The 6000-nt window shown below is 38.5% G+C and overlaps 1 protein-coding gene across 2 annotated transcripts in view; it reads left to right on the top strand.

Moving 5' to 3' along the window:
- Positions 1-356: 356 nt before the first annotated feature.
- Positions 357-6000, top strand: part of KANK1 (KN motif and ankyrin repeat domains 1) — a 1631365-nt gene continuing 1625721 nt past the window's right edge. For both annotated transcript variants that reach the window (XM_044064327.1, XM_044064324.1), the window contains exon 1: positions 357-441. The gene's annotated coding sequence lies outside the window, so the exon portion shown is untranslated. The remainder of the gene's footprint in view (positions 442-6000) is intronic.

The raw sequence follows: 6000 nt of genomic DNA, 5'->3' as shown, positions 1-6000 counted from the left end.
GGCTGTATGAAATGTTTTTTATTTTATTTTGTTTTAACAATCTTACTAATGGCCATGCTTTCTTCCTTTGCTCTAGAACTGTTGGAAGAAAAGTCATTGTTAAATCTTATCTGGTGCTGCTTATAGGTTAGTGGGCTTTTCCTCTAAGCTGACTTGGGAATAAGATCTTTGTCCAGATATGATAGAAATTTGACATTTGCTCTGTGGGCTCTCTCAATACTATTAGTTAAGCTTTCCTTTAAATCAAGTAATTCTGGGAGCCAAGTATTTAAGAATAAAATTATGTTCTCACCCTTAGCCTTTTCAGAAAGACCAAAAATCCTTATATTAGTTCTTCTCTCTTTTTTTTCTAGGTCGTCGTGTTTGTTGGTTAACCAATTATTTTGTTGGGTAAGAAGTTCAACCTGGTTCAATTCTTCCTTGAGCCTTCCATCAATATCAGTAAGTGATGTTTCAATGTCTATAAATTTAGATTGTTGTTGAAGAATGTCTTTTAGGATGTTAGTTTGATTTTGACAGTACTCTCTAAGACTTTCAAGTTTATTTGTAAATGTAAATTTGTCCATCTTTAAGGAGAGATCCTGAAGAGTGGAAGACATCTGTTGTATATCCTTCTAAAGTAGTGAGTCAGAATTCCTTATGTTGCTCATTTCCACAATGATGCATTTTCTCCAAAATATTTTGACAGAAAATTTTTAGATAAAATCCTCAAAGTTGGTATATCTTTAGATTAGTAGTTTAATAACAGTTTTGTCTTATTTTCAAAGAAATTATGTAATTTAATTTCCTGTAATTTGGTGTAGTTTAAGGAGCTCAAAATAATGCTGCTAACAGTTGGCTATTCAGGCTCCGCTCCATCAATTTTTCTGACATATCCTTGAATGTGACAATGTGTGATCTTTTAGCAAAAGGTTTTACTTTTATTCCCAGCCAGCATGCGAATATTGTTAAAATTTAATTTGAATGTGCTTTCCAAGGAGTTGAACAGGTTCAGGAGCCATTTAAAATTTTTAGTTCTTATAATTTTCCACCCACCCTATTCTAGCTACTTTTGAAAGAATTTGTGAACTAGATATAAGAAATGTATGTAGTAAAACTAAGAAGGTTAATCATGATAGAAATTTAAATAATGAAGAAGAGCATGAATTACAATATTTGAAACAAATTTCAGGGATTAGAATAATGAAGCCGGATAAGGGGGGTGAGGTAGTTATCATTGAAAACTGTGGATTACACTACAAAGATGAGGGCAATTTTAGATACTGGAACATACTCCAGGAGTTCTCTAAATGAAATGAACGTTGCCTACCAGAAAATTAAAAGATTCCTGCAGGATTTATTTATTGATGGGCTTATTACCATTCATGAATTACACTACTTGTCGGTTGAATTTCCTATGATACCAACCATTTTCGGGATACCGAAATTACACAAGTGTTCAGCAGCCCCCCATGCATTCAGTTGTTGATGCCAGGGGTTCAATTACTTAACCCTTGGCTAAATTCTTAGATATTGAGTTGAAAAGGTATATTTTGGAAGAAACCCACTTATGTATTGACTCATGGGATTTTCTTAGAAAGATTAACAACATTAATGTCAACAACAACTTTATATTTATCACAGTTGACGTGGTGGATTTATACTCTGTTATTCCCCATGATGTAGGGGAAGAATGGTTTTGTGAATACCTGTTGTCAAAGGGAGTCCCACAAGAGAGAATCAATATGTATGAACAGATCTTAGATATGGTGCTTAGAAGTAATTACATTTTATTTGATGGTAATTACTGTCTACAAATACAAGGTGTAGCAATGGACTCTGCTTGCGGTGGCCTCTATGCAAATATAGTTATGCATGAATGGGGAAAAAACGTATTTGAGATCATCACCATTTTTTACATTCTGCCATACCTATATAAGATATTTGGATGACATCTTTATTTTGTGGGAGAAGCCCAGAGATCAAGTAACTCATTATTTTGGAATATATCAACGCAACAACATTTTTCTTAAAATTTACTTATACTATTAATGAGATTGAAATCCCATACTTAGACATCTTTTTGAAGAAAGATTTTCAGCAACAGAGATTTGCGGCCGAAATATTTCGTAAGGAAACCTATTCTAATAGTTTCCTTCATTTCGATAGCTGTTACCTGTTTGCACAAAAGTGTGCAGTCGTTAAGGGTCAATTCATATGAGCAACACACATGATTACATTTTGGGCATCTTTTGTTAATGAATGTTCCAACTTGAAGGACATGTTCTCTAAAAGAGGTTATCCCTTAAATTTAATTAACAACATCATGAGGCAGGTTATGGGAAAAAGACGGCAGGGTCACCTCTTACCGATCTTAGGAGCCCATATCAGTAATCAGTCTATTCAGGAGAACCCTTTATGGGGGGGGTGTATTGCAGAGTACACCGGTAACAACAATAGACCTACACTGGGCCCTAATGATGAAATTTGTTGTGAAATTGAGTGATCTGACAACAACTTGTGTAGTGTTGCAGTTGCCAATTATCATTCCAGTTTCTCCATGACTTTTTCATGTGATGCATTTTCTATTAAGGAGATTCTGATAAAGAACTGGAACTTGGTTAGCTTTGAGAAAGAGTTAGTTAAAACTGTTGGTGAGAAACCTGTTTGTGTCTTTAGGAAAGGTTTCAACTTAAAGAACATATTCGAACGTGTGAACAAGCCATTACCTTAAGTGTGGGGCATGTAAATTTTGCCTGTACATTTTAGAAGTTAGTGAATGTATGATTAACAACATCAGGGTTAGAATACCAGGTAGATGTTGCTGCCTAACTGAACGGGTGATTTATTGTGCAAAATGCTCCATCTGTTCTTGTGCTTACCAAACGCAAGCTGAAGAACAGGATTAGTGAACATAATAGGAATATCGGAGATGGAACTGATCTCAATGCACTAGCTAAACACATTAAGGGTAATAATGGCCATCAATTTAAGTTTATTGTTTTGGAGGTTCAAAAGCTATCCATTAGGGTGCCAGCCTGGCCATACCTTTTAAAAAAAGCTGAATTAATATGGCAGTTATGGCTAGATGCATTACATTGGCCAGGCTTAAATAATAGTTCATCTATCAGTAGTCTGCTTAAATTAAAAGCACTTAATAGGTGAACATAAGCATTATTATCCCCCTTGTATGAATAAGTCTTTTTAATGTGATTTGTATTATTAGTTTTGTAGTTATTTATATTTTAACTACCCTTATAGAGACCACTTTAGGGAGCATGTGCATGGCGTGTATTCTGTCAAGATTTATTTATATTGCTTTTTATGTTTTTACATGAATTTTTGATTGGTGGGGTGTTGATGTTTCCTTTGAGACAGTTTGCATATGGTATATGGCATATGTTGCATTTTTTATTTTAGACTTGGAATCAATTTTAATTTAAAAGAGGAAGTGATGTCATTAAAGTGTATAAATCATGGTTCTTCAAAGTAATGGATGTATCTGATGAAGTTCCTGATTAGTGTTAACCGGGACGAAAGCACTTGTATGTGTATCCTGAATAAAGTGGACTTTATTGCTTACAAAAAAATACATGTATTTTGAAAGAAGTGGATTTTATTGCTGACATTCTGCCATTGTGACTGTCCTGTCCGTATTGTGTTTTTTCTAGTTTTGTTTGGATATCCCTGTTCTTCCACTTTGAATACTGGGATGTTCACCATCTGAAGGATCTGGTCTGACAGTTGATTGCTTCGCCAAGTGCTCGTTTGTTCCCTACACTATTAATCACATGTCTCCTGCGTTTCCTCTGATCTCGTTTGTTGCTTTGGCAATAAGGATTGCTGAACCAGTGTTGAGGAAAAGTAGAGTAAAGGACCTGTAAAAGGGAAAAGAAAGGTGAAAGGGAAAAAAAGACAAGAAAATAAGGAGAAAATAAAAAGATTATCATAATTCGCCATCTCCTAAATGTTCAGACAGACCCAGTTTAGGTTGTCTTTGCCCCAGATGGCGTTGGTATCTTCCTAGTCTCTAGTGCTATTGACTTCTTGTTCCAACATGACATCATTCATGATCACTACCCCCAAAAGAGCTGCAAGTGGTCACTGTTTAGGTTCTTCTCCTCCTATCCCCCTTCTACTGCTTCCCATAGATCTGCTAGGGCAGTCCGGATTTCCTCTGTTTTCTACTGGCAAAAGATGTTGAAGGCTTTTGTAAAGGCTCAGTTTGAATGGGTATATTCCTGTCCCCTTCTTTTTCCAGGGTAGATTGGGTTGGCCGTACATTTCCCCTCCCAACATCCTCCTTTCCTAGTACTTGTGGCAGCACCAGAGGTATCAGAGGCCTTGTCCTTCCAGGAACTTCCCTTGTTATCAGCAATAGGATCGTATTCCTTGGTGTGGACTGCACAGCATCTGACTAGCTCAACTGTGGTAGTTTTGGAGTTGATGGAGTCTAGGTGTCAACTTATCAAGTGCTTAAGACCTTTTTCAGAGCCACTTCATTTGGTGCCTCTGTTGGGGTTCTTGTAGTTTGAGAGTCCAGCTCCAATCTTAAATGTTGGAGCCATCTTGTCTATCTCTGTTGATGCCCCAGTACTCTGCACTGGAGACATCTACCTCTTTAGGGGACAACATGGTACTGACTGAGATCTCCAGTACTAATTGATTTGACTTTGACTTACAAATTCATCAAGAGAATCTGAGTCTGTCCTTCAGCTCAAACCAGTGATGCTCCCAAAGACATAGACTCCGGTACTGGGCACCCTAGAGATTACATCCCTTGCTTTTTGTCATCCTTCCCATGGGCAGGGCAGATCTGAAGGCCACTCACACAGGTTATCCATGTGAGATGCCATGATTATTGGGTGATTCAGATGAGTACCTCCCTGAATCCACAATAAAAATGTTTGTGCAAAAGGAAGGGGTGAGGGATTCTATAAGGAAGTCAGTCTGTCAAGGTGGGGAAACGGTCTCCACAGCCCCTTTCAGCGAATTTCAGATTTGGTGATATTTTGGAATTAATACAGCAGATGAGTTCCTGTGCCATGAATCTTCCTTTGCTAGATTAGGTGAATTTAGAGGCCTTCATGTACACTCATCCTACCGACTAGGCAACACTCTTTCTGTTTGATGCACCTCATGGCAGAGAGGGCATCACAGAAGCCAAGTGAGGCTATGTCATGCAGACTTGAGAAGATTTTACACCCACCTAAGGGCCAACTGCCGTCGTGTAAGGGCCATCTGATGGACTTCATTTGTAGTACCAGACACTAAGTGGGCACTGTCCAGTAACAGTTTAATGGTCGATCTTCCCAACAAAGAGTCTTGGATGACATACCTGAAGCAGAGGTACACTTCAGACACATTTGTCCCCTGAGAGCTCAATTTTGACCCTCATGACATGTTTCCAGAATGGTATTGCAGAAGAGCAAAAGAATCTCTGAGGAAGCCTGCCATGTCTGACACTCCATAACAGAGTCTCTGGTGGTAACTATGCTAGACAAGTTGAAGGCAGCCTTCAGTGGGTCCAGACCTTTCAGTCTTGGGTTTAAGGAAAAACTCCTGAAGAGTGAGCAAGAAGGTAGGATAATGGTCCTCTTTAGAAGTTCATTTATGGACCCCCAGAGATCCTTCTCCAGGAGTCAGAATATGTCTAAAGCATTCTGGTTTAGGAAATCTCCGTATCTTCCCTTTGGCTTCTCTTCAGGCAGTGCAACTACGTCAGATGCGCTTTCTTTAACAGACACTGCCATGGGGCAAATGAAGGCACCAAAACAAGGGATTCAGAAGTCCCTTCTCCAGGAAGCAACCTCAGCTACACTGAAGAGTTGCCTAACTTCTCCTCTTTGGAGGCAGTCATGAACAGATTGTCTGTTCATCCAAATGCATGGAAGGTAATCATGCAGGACAGCTGCAATGAAGAGCAACATATCCAGAGGTGTCATTCCCTTCTCATCCATTCCAAAAATGTCATCCCTACCTATTCCAGACCTACGACGCCATAAAAGAAAAAAGTCAGCA

Source organism: Protopterus annectens, chromosome 2.part2, assembly GCF_019279795.1.
Source record: "Protopterus annectens isolate FY-2018-M chromosome 2.part2, PAN1.0, whole genome shotgun sequence".
Lineage (NCBI taxonomy): Eukaryota > Metazoa > Chordata > Ceratodontiformes > Protopteridae > Protopterus > Protopterus annectens.
Note: the sequence above shows the minus strand (reverse complement) of the source record. Positions and strands in the feature narration are given on the sequence as shown.